Source organism: Pseudophryne corroboree, chromosome 9 (genome assembly GCF_028390025.1).
Source record: "Pseudophryne corroboree isolate aPseCor3 chromosome 9, aPseCor3.hap2, whole genome shotgun sequence".
NCBI lineage: Eukaryota > Metazoa > Chordata > Amphibia > Anura > Myobatrachidae > Pseudophryne > Pseudophryne corroboree.
In genome coordinates, this window is record NC_086452.1 from 266,580,902 (window position 1) to 266,594,711 (window position 13,810).

Consider the following 13,810-nt stretch of genomic DNA (forward strand, 5'->3'; position numbering starts at 1 on the left):
GCTTTGAGGAAGCAGACCCAGAGGTCTGTTTCTGAGAACCTGCAGCTGCGGGTTTTCTAGGTTTACTCTTACTGCCTCTGAAAGCTGTAGAAGAACCCTTGGATTTGCCTTTAAATTTTGCTGTCCAAAAGGACTGCAGAGTTGGAGCAGAGTAGGCTTTCCTAGCCATGGTTGCTGCGGAAGGAAGGTATGTAGACTTACCCGCCGTAGCCTTGGATATCCACGTATCCAGTTCATCTCCAAACAGAGCCTCACCCATGAATGGCAAAGGCGTGGGAATCCGCATCCGCAGCCCACTGGCGTAGCCAAAAGCCCCTGCATGCCGACACAGCCATGGCAGTGTTGCGTGCGTTGAGCAAACCAATTTCCTTTATGGCCTCCACTATAAAGTTAGCAGAATCCTGGATATGCTGTAGGAATAAAATAATCTTGTTCCCGGACAAGGAATCTAAACCATCAATTAGATTACCTGATCATTTTGCAATGGCCCTAGTGATCCATGTACAAGCAATAGTGGGTCTCTGAGCCACCCCAGCCGACGTGTATAAAGCTTTGAGAGTGGTCTCAATCTTGCGTTCAGCCGCGTCCTTTAAGGAATCCGCTCCAGCTACTGGTAAGACTATCTTACGCGACAACCTGGACACTGATGCGTCCACAATTGGAGGGTTCTCACATTTCTTCCTATCTTCCAAAGGAAAAGGAAAGGAAGAAATCAACCTTTTAGGAATCTGAATTTTTTTGTCAGGGTTTACCCAGGTCTCTTCATTCAGCTCCTTTGAAGCGGGAAAAGTAGCTGAGGATTTCTTTTTAGTATTAAAGTAAGATTCCTCTTCTACCTCTTCTGTCTTGTCAGGAATGTGCAGGACCATTCTAATAGCCTCTATGAGAGCCTGAATTCCCTGTGACAGGACAGCATCTCACCCACGCGCATCCACCTCACCCTCCTGTGGATCTGATGTATCAGGATCAGTATCCCCTTGCATAAGTTGGGCCAGAGTACGTTTTTGCGGGCAAATGGCGAGGGATTGAGACACAGGTATGGGAGCTGAATCTCTATTTATCAGGTCATCCATAGACTGTTGTAAGAATTGTGTCTCTTTCTCATGAGACAGCTTAGTGGAAATACTAGAAATCATCCCTTTAATGGAAGCCAACCATGGGAGTTCAGCCCCACTAGCCTGAGAGGGAGCACTATCCTGGGTACAGGGTAGTGAGTCCCCAGGGGATGAGAGACATTCTGCTGTACAAGAAACACAGTCCCTGAACATAATTGTGAAGGGACACCCCCCCCCTTCTCCACACACACTAGTTGAAGCACAGTATATGTAAGCAGGGTCCTCAGGGAGACACAGAAGCCAGAGCCAGCCATTCAGCGCCCTTTCTAGCAAAGCAAAAGCTCAGCTGGGTCGCAAGAACTAAGCACCTTAATAGTGCTTAGTATCCTAACACTGCTCCTCCCCTTTACTAAGACCCCCTGGTACCGCTGAGGAGAATTGGAGTCCTTGTGGAGGAGCTGTGCTTCCCTGTGAATGCTGTATGTAGAAGCTGCAGAGGGAAAATGGTGCTGAAGAGCTGCTGGAAGTGCTCTGACCGAAGCCCCGCCCCATGTAATGGCACGCGGCTTCACGCATTTTTTATACTGGCCTGAGGTAATATTATGGCAAACAAAGGGTTAAAACCCCTGTTACACAGTGGTCGCCAGTGTGGGCATCATTGGTGGCTCAGCGCGCCCCTCACATCGGGACACACTGCAGTGTGTCCTTCTGAGCCCCCTGGAGCACAGCATACCCTCCAACATGACCCGCCCCACTAGGTACAAAATGCTCTGTTTCTGGACTTCCCTCTTAATTTATTATTGCCATCACCTGTGAAGAAACAGCTTTCTTATCATTTAACTAGTTCAACACAGGTGATAGAAATCATAAATTAAGAGGGAAGTCCAGAAACAGAGCATTTTGTACCTAGTGGGCTGGGTCATGTTGGAGGGTCCGGCACAGCCTGCACTCCAGCCCTTGTGCCGCCATTCCCGCTGGCAACCTGCTGACCGGGACGCCGGCGCTGTACTCGCCACTCTTCTGGCTCTGTTAGAGGGTGGCGGCGTGCTGCAGGAGGTTATGCTGCTTCGTGGTGGCTTGCAAATGTTTCCCCAAGGAGCTCAGTGTCCTGTCAGCAGAGAAATGGGACCATTAAGTTTGAGGAAGTTGGGCCATTCTCCACCCTAAGTCCCACGAAGCAGTCAGGCTGCTGCCAAACAGCCCTGACTGAAAATAACAAACATTCAAAGTAAAAGTAGAAAACTCTTCAGGAGCTCTCCAACGCGTGACCGGCTCCTCCGGGCACATTTTCTAAACTGAATCTGGTAGGAGGGGTACAGAGGGCGGAGCCAGCCCACATTATTAATTTCTTAAAGTGTCCATGGCTCCAAGTGAACCCGTCTATACCCCATGGTACTAATGTGGACCCCAGTATCCTCTAGGACGTAAGAGAAATATATTTATAGAAAATACTGTATACCAGCTCTCCGCATGCAACTCTTCCACCACTTGCAAGCTGGCATTGATATCTCGTTTTGGTGTCCGCGGCAGTCCTGTATGCAGTGAACGGGCTCTAGCAGCTACCCTTCTCTTAGCGTGCTGGCGGCTCGGCTCCTCTACCTGCTGTAGCACTGGGCACTATGGTCAGCGGGGTACACTAGCAGTGTACCCCGTTACAGAAAAGGAGATTTATGGTAAGAACTTACCGTTGTTAAATCTCTTTCTGCGAGGTACACTGGGTTCCACAGGGCACCCACCCTGATGCACTTAGCTTCTTTGGGTTTGTATGGCATTAGTCGCTGATACCTTCTCCTGTCGTGAGAATGTGGTGTACGTGGCTACTAACGGTTGTCGTGTCTTTTGCCTGCTACTGCATTGGACTGGTTAACAAAACTGGGCTCCTGTGCACAGAGGTGGGGTTATAGAGGAGGCGGCGCTGAGCATCTTGGGAACAGACAAAGCTTTAGCCTGTTGGTTCCTCGGATCAAGATCCTACTCTACACCCCGATGTTATTCCCTGTGAAACCCAGTGTACCTCGCAGAAAGAGATTTAACAACGGTAAGTTCTTACCATAAATATTTTTGTTTGCAGATACAGCCGCACACAGAATACAGACATACCAACTATCATTTTAATCAGCAGAGTCTGCTTGTGCATCTGATTGTAACAGCAATATGAAACAGATGCATTTTCGGAAAAAATGCACAAAAAGATGCCCGGCATCAGTAAACATGCTCACTAGGCATGACTAAGTGCAACTAGAAGGGCTGTTTAATGTGACTGCAGCAATGATGAGAGAGGGCATATCTGTAGGCCACATCAATGGCTGCTTCACCCAGATAGGCTAATGTCTCCTTAACATCATCTATCACTGATGACATAAGACCTTGGCATTTTTTAACAGATGCCATGTTCCAGCTGGGTCACCCCACATCTTTACTAACCCAATCTGATGCCAAGATGGACTCAACTCCGAAAAGTACTCTCCCTATAATCCCTAGGATTCCTGAGTTAGCCACTTGCCACAGCAATTAGGGAGACCCCTGTCAACTTGTGGTTATTTGAGAATCTCGACTGGAATCACAAGTTGGAGTATGGTAAAGGCTTAGGTTGTAGGAAGCTGGATGGCCTAATAAAGTTCCTTCTTATGGACTGGAGTAAAATACAACTGGACTGATAATAGGAGCACATAGAATATAAGAACGAGATTGAACATTAGAAGACTAGGTCTCTGGATAGTACTGTAACACTGGATAACCAGTTATACAACGAGAAAAGAAAGAAGACTTCTTTGTGGGTGCACTCTTATACTGTAGTATTAAATTACAATGTTACAATGATGGAGTTAAAATTTAACTTTTAATTGTATCTCTTAAAAGGTTGATCTCCTATGACAAATAGACAGAACACACATCAATACAATTTAAAAAATGGTTGGCAGAAGAAATATAGATAGTATGTATATCTGAGGTAATCTATTCCCTGTTGATTGGGACATTTACAGCGGTGGAAAGCTCAGTCTATTATTCAATGGTGGGGACCTGGTACTAGTTACACACTGTCAATGCTACTAGATACAATAAGACCTGTTTTTTGTAATAGGGCAGTATTTGGAATTTGAGGTTTTTAGTGGTTAGAAGCTGGGTGCCTGAGATGACAAAGATAAAGGGGTATATTCAATTAGGGTCGGATCCATTCCGACATGCATTTGTCGTAATGGATCTGACAACCCCTATTCAAATCTCATCTCAATTCGACTTTTAAAAAGTCAAATTGTGATGAAGAACCCAGAGGAGGGAGGGGGGGGGAAGCCGCAGGGAAACCAGTGGGGACAGCCGCGGGCTGACGGAGATCAGCACTACAGTAGCGCTGCAGGAGGATGTCACACAGCTGCCCGACCTTACGGCAGTGTCCACCCGGCTACAGCAAGCGTGGCCTCACTTGCTGGAAGCCGGGTGGATGCTGCTGTGAGCGATGCGGCTGTGTGACATCCTGCTGCAGCGGTGATCTCCCCTGTATGCCCGCGGATGTCCCCCGTCTCCCTGCGGCTCTCCCCCCTCTCCTGCTCTGGGTCCCACATCTCAGTCCAACATTTTTTTATGTCGGACAGAGATGGTAGAAAAGGGGGCCAAAAGCTGTCGGTTTTGGCTCTGTTCTCGACACAATTGACACGTCAATTGACGTTGAAAGCTGCCGTCTGTTGAAAAGACGGCAGTTTTCAACTTTTTTTTAGGTCGGAAGGGGTTCCAACCTATTCAATATATTCGAGGAAGTCGACTTGTCGAAAAGCATGTGGATCGGCGGAATAGCTGGTATGTGCAAATTGGTAAGAGCTAACTGGCGTGCACCAGTGTTCTCTTCTCAGGCAAGCAGGAAAGCAATGTCCTGTCTTACTTGCATGAGGGAGAACATTTGGTAAGGTAGTACCAACAGAGCCATCCCATACTCCTCCTGCAGACGGACCTTTTCAGGTAATACAAATCAACTTCGTACAGTTAACACCCTGTAGGAATTGTAACTATGTATTGATGTGCACTGATGTTTTCTCAAACTGGGTAGAGGCATTCCCTGCTGCTACAAATACTGCTGTGTTTACTGCAAAGAACATTGGGGGTCATTCCGAGTTGTTCGCAGCGGTTCATCGCATCGCAAACGGCCAAAAAACGAGTAAACGCGCATGCGCAAAAGCGGAAATACGCATGCGCAAGGATAGCGATACGACACTTGTGCAGAAATACTACAAAGAAAACTGCTCGTAATACAGAAACGAAAACGGGGAGTGACGAAGGCGTGACAGAGGCGCGGCTTCGCAATCTGACAACATGGGCGTGAAAGTGGGCGTCTAGTGTGGGAGTATGCAACCAGCAGTAGGCGTGTTTTTAGCAGAAATGCATTTTTGCTGTTAAACTTAACATAGCAATTCTTCGCAATCTTGACGCAGCATACGAGTAGGTCTGCAGTTACTCTGCATTTGCGAAGTAGTGTTACAAGTGTGTATGCAATAATTAGCAGTTAATTAGAGAGCCCATTCATCTGTTGTCCAATTACTTCCTAAACACTGCTCTGCTGAAGTACTGCAAACAGCAATTGTGTGGACACATTACATGTTTATTGTAAGCACCTATAAATCTGTCACGCTGCCAAATAAGGTTTTTTTTTTGGGCCAAGTTTTTAGCTAAACATTGATGTTAAGTGCATGTTTTAATCTCTTAAATACTTCCAAATGCAAACAAGTTGAATTAACCAAACTTAAAAACTACATTAGCAACATCTAAACTACATAAAATGTTCCCTTTGAATATCACAAATATCATGACCAACATAATGCAGCATACACTTTTTTTTTGCTTAAATAAAATGTTTAACTTTTGTAAGAATATCTGACAATGTTTAATATTATGTCATGTTGCCCATAGTAACCAAAAAACCTAGTTGTTAATACTATTTTAATATGGCCATTAAAGTGTTGTACAAGGCATACCTGTTGCATTTTAAAAGATGCAATGCTTGTATGATTATTCGGGTTGTTCCCTTGTTCCCCAAGTGTCTATATGCCTTGCTAAACTTTACTGGGATAAGATTAACATAATGCATTAACTTTAATAAAGTACACAATTTTTTTTTTTTTTATTACTGCAAAAATATATTCAGTGGTCCAAACAACATGGCTACAGGTGAGTATCACAGGCAAAGATGGACCAAGCAGCAAGCAGATGCTACTGACACAAATCACATAGCAGAACTCAGTACTAGGGAAACTCCATCTTCTGACAAAATAATATTTTTAATGTAAATAAATAATATGGTGTAAACACCCAGCCAGACATATATTTTTGGGGAACTGAGTTAGATTCAGGAGCCAGCACACAAACACAACAATACACAGCACGCTAGGAAGAGGAAGATGGCTCTGGTGTACAGGAAAAAAAGCTCACAGGCTACAATATATCAAAACAGAAATGTATATTTTCACTAAGAGGGAGTTAGCCATTCTGGCCACACAAGGCAACACAAAAAATACATAGAGACAACATGAAAAACATGGGTGCTGCCCATCTGGAGAGACATCACTTTCTCTTTTTTTCCCCCCGCCTGATGATGTTCTTCTTGGCTTGGTCTGCGGAGCGACCTTCGTGGGCCCTGCCCAGTGGGATGTTCTTCCTGGGCAGGGGGAGGGGAGGGAGCCGATGTGGCTGGCTCTCTGCCACTGTGGGCAAGGGAGACAGCGATGGCCTGGAGCCCTTGCAAGGTCTTTGAAGGAGGAGGCAAGTTGATCTTGTCCCTGCCTGATCTCTGCCAGACCTTGGCAGAGTTGAGCTACACCTTGCTCCACACTGGTTCTGTGCTCAGTGAGCCGGACAGCTATCTGGCTTACCTCCCGGAGCATCCTGTCCTGAAAATCATTTAGGCTCTCACCATACCTAGCTATTTCAGTCCAGGATTTCCGGGATAGCAGAGGGTTGGGTGGGGGGGGGGGGACAGTTGGAATCTGGATAGGTGGGATTTGTGGTCCCACACTGGCAGACACACTAGGTCCCTCCACCTCAGCCACATAACCCTACCTGCTCACCCCCCTGTGCTGTGTTATGTGCAAAGCAAATAGAAGAATGTGTGGAAAAAGAGCAGATAAAAACAATGAGACTTTTGTAACAAAAACAATTAAACAATACAAATATGTGTGTAAACTTACCTGGCAAGTCATGTGCCGTCAGTATTTCAGGCAGGTCCGTGTCCATATAAGACACCCCTACCCCCTCCTCATAACTGACACAGTCCATCGCCATCTCTTCCAGATCTGTGTACTCCACAGTGGCAGCTGGTCCTCCCCCTGTAGCCCTTGAGGCATTCCACTCCGCAGACCTCTTGCCCTTCAGGCGGGATTTGAAGTCGGCCCAACTACATATGTTTGGAAAAATAGGGGCAAGGTATAGAAAATAAATAAATACCTGCTTTAATATATAGGACACATGTTATGCATTTGGTTGCTATAGGCAACATCACATCTAACTAGCTTTTTAAGAATACTTGGCACAGATAATGGACTGCCAATATACACTTACCGTCTTCTAACTTCCTGTGATGTTCGGACTATAGAGCCGACTTCATTCACAGAATGAGTGATGTCCCTCCAGATTCTATCTTTGGTTGCAGCACCCATGTTTTTTGGTCCTCTATGTATTTTTGACATGGCCTGTGTGACCAAAACACGCAACTCCCTCTTAGTGAATGCGGGCTGCCTTTTTTTTCTCCTTGAAGTAGCCTGTGAGCTTTGTTCCTGTTCCTCCTCACCATCTTCCTCTTCACTAGCTGCTCGAGTATTTTGTGTTTGTGCGGCTAATGCTGAATCTCCCTCAGTTACCCCAGTATGTCTGTCTGGCAGGGTATCCTCTCTTAACTGCTGTGTATCAGAAGTTGGAATGTCTCTAGTACTGAGTCCTGCTACTTCTGATTCCGCCTCCGCGGAATCCAGCATCTGCCGACGCAATGCTAGGCGTCTTTGTGTCAATGCGGACATCTGCTGCTGCACGCGGTCCATCTCTGCTGCCTAATCCTCACGAGTAGCCATGCTGCTAGTGACATGACTGTACGCACAGGTGTGTAGCTATTTATAGCTGCGTGCGTAGCGTAAATTAACACAGGTGTAAATTATGCTAATTATGTGAATGATTGTACTGCTTATTTAACAGCCTAGATTGCAGCCTGTGTGAGTGGGTGTATGATGTATGAAGCTGCTTTGTGGTCTCTCATAGAAGGTGGTCGTGTTTGGGCTCAATTTGCAGAGTGAATTTTTTTTGCATTGTCTTGCAGACAGATGGCCGTTTGTTCGCTTTTAAATTTTTATAATGTGTTGCGTAGTGCGTATTTTTGGCTAAGTTTCTTTTGTTAGTATTACATTAGTCAATTTCAAAACCAAGTATGTATGGTTGTGCAATGGTAGTTTTTACTTTTTAAAACTGGGTTTATGTATTTAGGAGGATATCTGTTTGATATATAAATGGTTTATTATGGCATATGGTATTTTTGTGTTACCTGTTCTTTACAGTGTGTATGTTATATTGTTTACACTGATTAATTTATTTATTAGACTCCTTCTCTGTCTCTTGTAGGTGTCTCTTTAATTTTTGATTTGGATTGCCAAGTGTGCATTTTTGTTTTATTTTTCTGTAGCCAATTGGCTAAGTCCACATATTGAGCAGGTAAGTAGCCTATCTCAGTGTGTCCTGCTGTTTGTTGTAAGTGTCTATATGATCTCTTAGACTCCATCTCTGTCTCTTGTAGGTGTCTCTTTAATTTTTGATTTGGATTGCCAAGTGTGCTGTTTTTTTATTTTTGGAAGCATTTATTTTTGACAAGGTATGTCTGATTTTTGATGTATTTGAAAATGAAGGCCACCCGTTTTAATGTAGCATGTGTTGTTTTTTTTTTATTTAAAAATTATATTATATTTGTTTTCAGAAAAAGAATAAGAATGAATTTTTATAATATAGATTGTTGCATTCATTAAATGGGTAGTGTTGTTTTGCATTTTTGTGTATTACTTTGTGATGTGAACCTATGTTGTGGAGAATTAGCTAATTTGTGTTTTTTTCTTTGTTTCGATCCTATTGTTTTAATTTAGAAATGGAGTACGCACAAGCAGTAAGTTAACACCCATACACTTTTTTTTTTACTATGGTTGACAATGTTTTTGTTTTTATTAATATTATGGTGTCATGATCCTTACCTTCTTTTTAAGTTGGTGATGTCTATCCATGTTGGGGCGGAAGCAATCCCACCCTAACCCACAGAACCACTCCCACCCCAACCGCCGCAAGCCCTCCAACAACAACCGGCTCCTCATCATCCAAGGCAACGGAGGCGTGCAAGGCAACCAATATTCCGTACCCGTGTTCTTCTTTTTGGGATGCCTGATGATGTGGTTTTGCGCAGATACAGGCTGCCACCTCATCTAATCCTAGACACTCTCTCCATAATAGAGAGTGATCTAGAACAATCCATTAGGTATCCTACAGCAATACCAGCATTTACACAATTCCTTGCTGTGTTACATTTTGTTGCCACTGGTTCATACCAGCATGTGGTGGGAGATCTGGTTGGCATGTCGCAGGGCCAGTTCAGTAAGGTCCTGCGGCGTGTCAGCCAGGCTTTCATCAAGTGAGTTAAGCAATTTATTGCTATGCCTTTGGATGTTGGTGCCCTAGATGTGGTGAAGCGGCAATTTGAGGAAGGTGGTAGTCGCTTCCCGCATGTTATTGGGGTTGTGGATGGCACACATGTAGCTATTGTACCACCAAGACATAATGAAGAAATTTATAGAAACAGGAAACTGTTTCATTCTCTGAATGTAATGGTTGTTTGTGGGCCATCCCTCCAGATCCTGTCCCTGAATGCTAAGTTCCCGGGGAACTCCCATGATGCCCATGTCATTAGACAATCAGGGATATGGCAGAGATTAAGATCGATGGAAGGACAAGACATGTGGTTATTGGGTGAGTATTTTTGTTTTTTTCCGTACAATAATATTTTTATAAATAATATTATAATTATTTTCTTTTCTTCTCATCAAACAGGAGACCGTGGATATCCTTGCACCCCCTGGCTCATGACTCCTTACAGTAAGCCCAGGCCAGGACCACAGACGGCATTTAACTCCGCGCTTACTGCCACTAGACAGCTGGTGGAGCGCACGATTGGTGTCCTTAAAGGCCGCTTTCGTGTGCTCCACCGCACTGGTGGCGACATCATGTATTCGCCGGAGATGGTAAGTAAAATTGTGGTCCTGTGCGCTATCCTACATAACATCGCTGTAAGGAGTCGCGTGGAGCTTCCTCAAACAGAGGAATTGCCTGATGAGGAGCCAAGGGTTGGTTGGCGAGTCGGTGGGGGGGAGTGTTTCCCGGAGGGGAAACCAAGTAAGGACACGCATTGTTCGTGATTATTTCAGGTAAAGTTTTTTTTATCAATAATTATTAAATTTCTAACAAAGTCACTGTATGTTTATGTTCAGTTTGCTCTGATGTAATTTCGGAAGCTATTGAAAGCTCATAGTGTAATTGTTTTGGTGTGTGTGAATATATTATTAGTTGTTTATGTAAATATTCTAACATGTTAACCTTACAATGTATTTTAATACTTTTTTTATTTTAAATTTAAAATATATTTACGTTACAAAATTGGTGTAATTACTGTTTTTTGTTTTTATTTTTTCCTGTTTTCAATTCAAAATACACAACATATGATACTAAATGTTGTACACTTTGTGACTGTGCAGCTGATTGTTCCTGCCAAATGTGGTGAGTACACAGATTGTATCAAATATTGTTGTTAAAATGTGAGTGTATGTGTGTGTATGTGGAATTGTGAGGGTAGGTTTTTTTTTTTTCATGTTCTTCCGCGACTGCAAATTTCCGTTATAGCGAACTAACCCCTCTGCCCTTCACAGCACTGCAGAAAACAATAAAGTTTATTCAATGCACACATCAATAAAGTTTATTTAGATGACAGCATAGATCTTACACCAATCACATGCCAACACACACTATAAATATAAGCCCATATATGGAAAACGCCATTGCCAGAATGCGCGCTGCAGCTTTCACAAGACGGGAGCTGCGGATCCTGGTAGCGGTGATGGACCGCCACGTAGGCCGCCCTGTGCGCTTTGTCCCAAATAGGGTAAAGCGCGAGGCCTACGCGGAGGTCCGCCGCTTATTACGGACCCGCGTCCGCAGTCGAAGGACTGTGATCCAGCTGGAGCGAAGGTGGAGCGACCTCCGCCGGACCTGTTGGCGGAGCTCCGCCAACAAATCCGCACCTTACGCAGACGCAGTAAGTAAAATATTACAGTAAATGACAGATTAAAGCATAAAGATTGCATACTTTCACTCGTCAGAGTGTGAAAATTAGCACAATACCAATAAACTGGTAGAATAAACATGAGTGTGTGTGGGTAGTGTAAGCAGTACTGACCGTGTAGCAAGGTGCTTCAGAAAAAGTGCATGTTGTACAGAGTTCCAACAGGCTGTCAACTGAACTCAATAACTTGCTCAGTGGGATAATTTTTAAAAGGTGTTTTTTAAGAACTGGTGATGTTGCCTATAGCAACCAAACAGACTCAATCTATTCTATTCTAGAATCAGCTTAATAAATGTTAGATATAATCTGTTTGGTTGCTATGGGCAACATCACCAGTTTACAAAATAATAAAAGCTATTAATTTTCCCCAGTGTCTTTAACATGGGACATAACAGAGAAAATGAAAAATGCTGTTGTATTTAATTTTCATGCTATAACCAAAATAAAAAAATGTAATTCTAGGGCGAGCACAACGGCAACCTGCTGCTGCTGGGAGTCCCAACCTGTCCCCTTCTGAGCCCCCCTCCCCTTCTCACACCTATTCCCCCTCTCCTTCCCAGTCCCCTTCTCAGCCCCCCTCCCCTTCTGTCGCACAATCCCCCTCTCCTTCCCAGTCCCCTTCTCAGCCCCCCTCCCCTTCTGTCGCACAATCCCCCTCTCCTTCCCAGTCCCCTTCTCAGCCCCCCTCCCCTTCTCACACCCATTCCCCCTCTCCTTCCCAGCCCCCTCCCCTTCTCACACCCATTCCCCCTCTCCTTCTCAGCCCCCCTCCCCTTCTCACACCCATTCCCTCTTCTTCCCAGTCCCCTTCTCAGCCCCCCTCCCCTTCTGTCGCACAATCCCCCTCTCCTTCACAGCCCACTCCCCTTCTGTTTTCCAATACCCCTCTCTGTCCCCCTCCACCGCTGTTGGCCAAACCACCTCTACGCCCACCTCACCCTCTTTCCCATTCCCCCTCTCTGTCCCCCTCCCCCTCTGTGACACAACCCACCTCTCCACCACCCTCCCCATCTCAGTCTGACCCACCCTCTGGACCAAGCTCCCCCTTCCAGCCGCCTTCCCCACCCAGTGAATGGGCAGAAGAAGCCCCTGCGGAGATTCTGGGGAGTCCGCATGTGGCAGATGAGAGTAAGTTTGTAAACATTTTAAATGAATTGGTTACCTACTTACACTTACAAAACATGCAGTGTTGTACTGTGGGCAATCTTGGCCCAAGGAAAAATGTTTGTGTTCTTCATGGTCTAGATGTTGCTTTTACATTTATGTGAGTATCATTAGATGTACAGTGTCTATATGTGCAATGTTTTGTCTGTCCACTCTAGGTCGACACTCATTAGGTCGACAGGGTTGCCAGGATAACAGGGTTTATATGTGCTAGGTTGTCAATTAAACAGTTAGACCTGAGTGGAGTTTAGTATGTTGTTGGTCTTTTACACTTGTGCCTGGGTATTCCTAATATTTGCACTTTCAACTTGCATGCTTCACTTTGTTAGCCAGCCTAACGACACAATGATTTGTGTTGTGAAAGTTACACTCACAAAATGCTTATTTGCTTTTTCAAAACATGTTTGACCTTATTTAGTAAGGCAGGCTTTCAGGGAGTGTGGGCATGCTAGGATATGTTGTCCTTCTGAAGATGTTGATATGCAGTGTGATGATGCAGGCCAAACAGCACAAAAGACAAGTCTGCTTCACTCCAGATGTGAATGAAGGCCAGTATGGGGTTACATGTACTAATTTGGGGGTATGATTCAAGATTGGATGTTGCCCATAGCAACCAAACACTAACAACTTTTCAGTTATTTACCACCTTCTAGAAGAGAAGTTGAATGTGATTGGTTGCTATGGGCAACATCCCATCTTAAATATTACTCCCATCTTAGTAAATGTACATCATGGTGTGGGAGACTTTTACACATTGTAATTTAGCAATGACAAACATTGCTGAGTATGCTTGTGTGTTGGTATGCTACTGTTTTGTCATTTATGCATCCATGATGTATATCCTTTTATATGAAAGTGTGCTTTGTGGAATTGTGATGTAAGAGGAATGTGAGTTATGTTTTAAATTGCATTTTTACTCTGCATTTCAGATGGTGCCGTTGGAGATCCCACAAGCCTGGCAGGCATCGTTGGCCGGATCAAGGCACATTTGGAGGCCATGTTGACCGAAGTACATACTTTACAAAATTTAATTTAAAAAAAATAATAAAAAGTTTTCAGTTTATAAAAAACATAAAAATAACAAAAATAATATGACAAAATAAAAAAACATTTTGCACCGTTAAGCGCTAGTGATGTTTTTAATGCTTAAAAATTAAAGCATATTGCAAAGCATAAATTGGTTACCTAACAAAAAAAACCACAAACAAATTACGAGTATTAGTCTTATTTATTACATACAAATTAGGTTAGTTAG

The 13,810-nt window shown here is 44.1% G+C and overlaps 1 long non-coding RNA gene across 1 annotated transcript; it reads left to right on the top strand.

Moving 5' to 3' along the window:
* The first annotated feature begins 10,426 nt into the window (after positions 1 to 10,426).
* LOC134956954 (uncharacterized) lies at positions 10,427 to 13,528 on the top strand. Its single transcript, XR_010186331.1, has 3 exons — positions 10,427 to 10,480; positions 10,808 to 10,829; positions 13,485 to 13,528. It is a non-coding gene; the product is annotated as an uncharacterized LOC134956954 (long non-coding RNA).
* Positions 13,529 to 13,810: the final 282 nt, after the last annotated feature.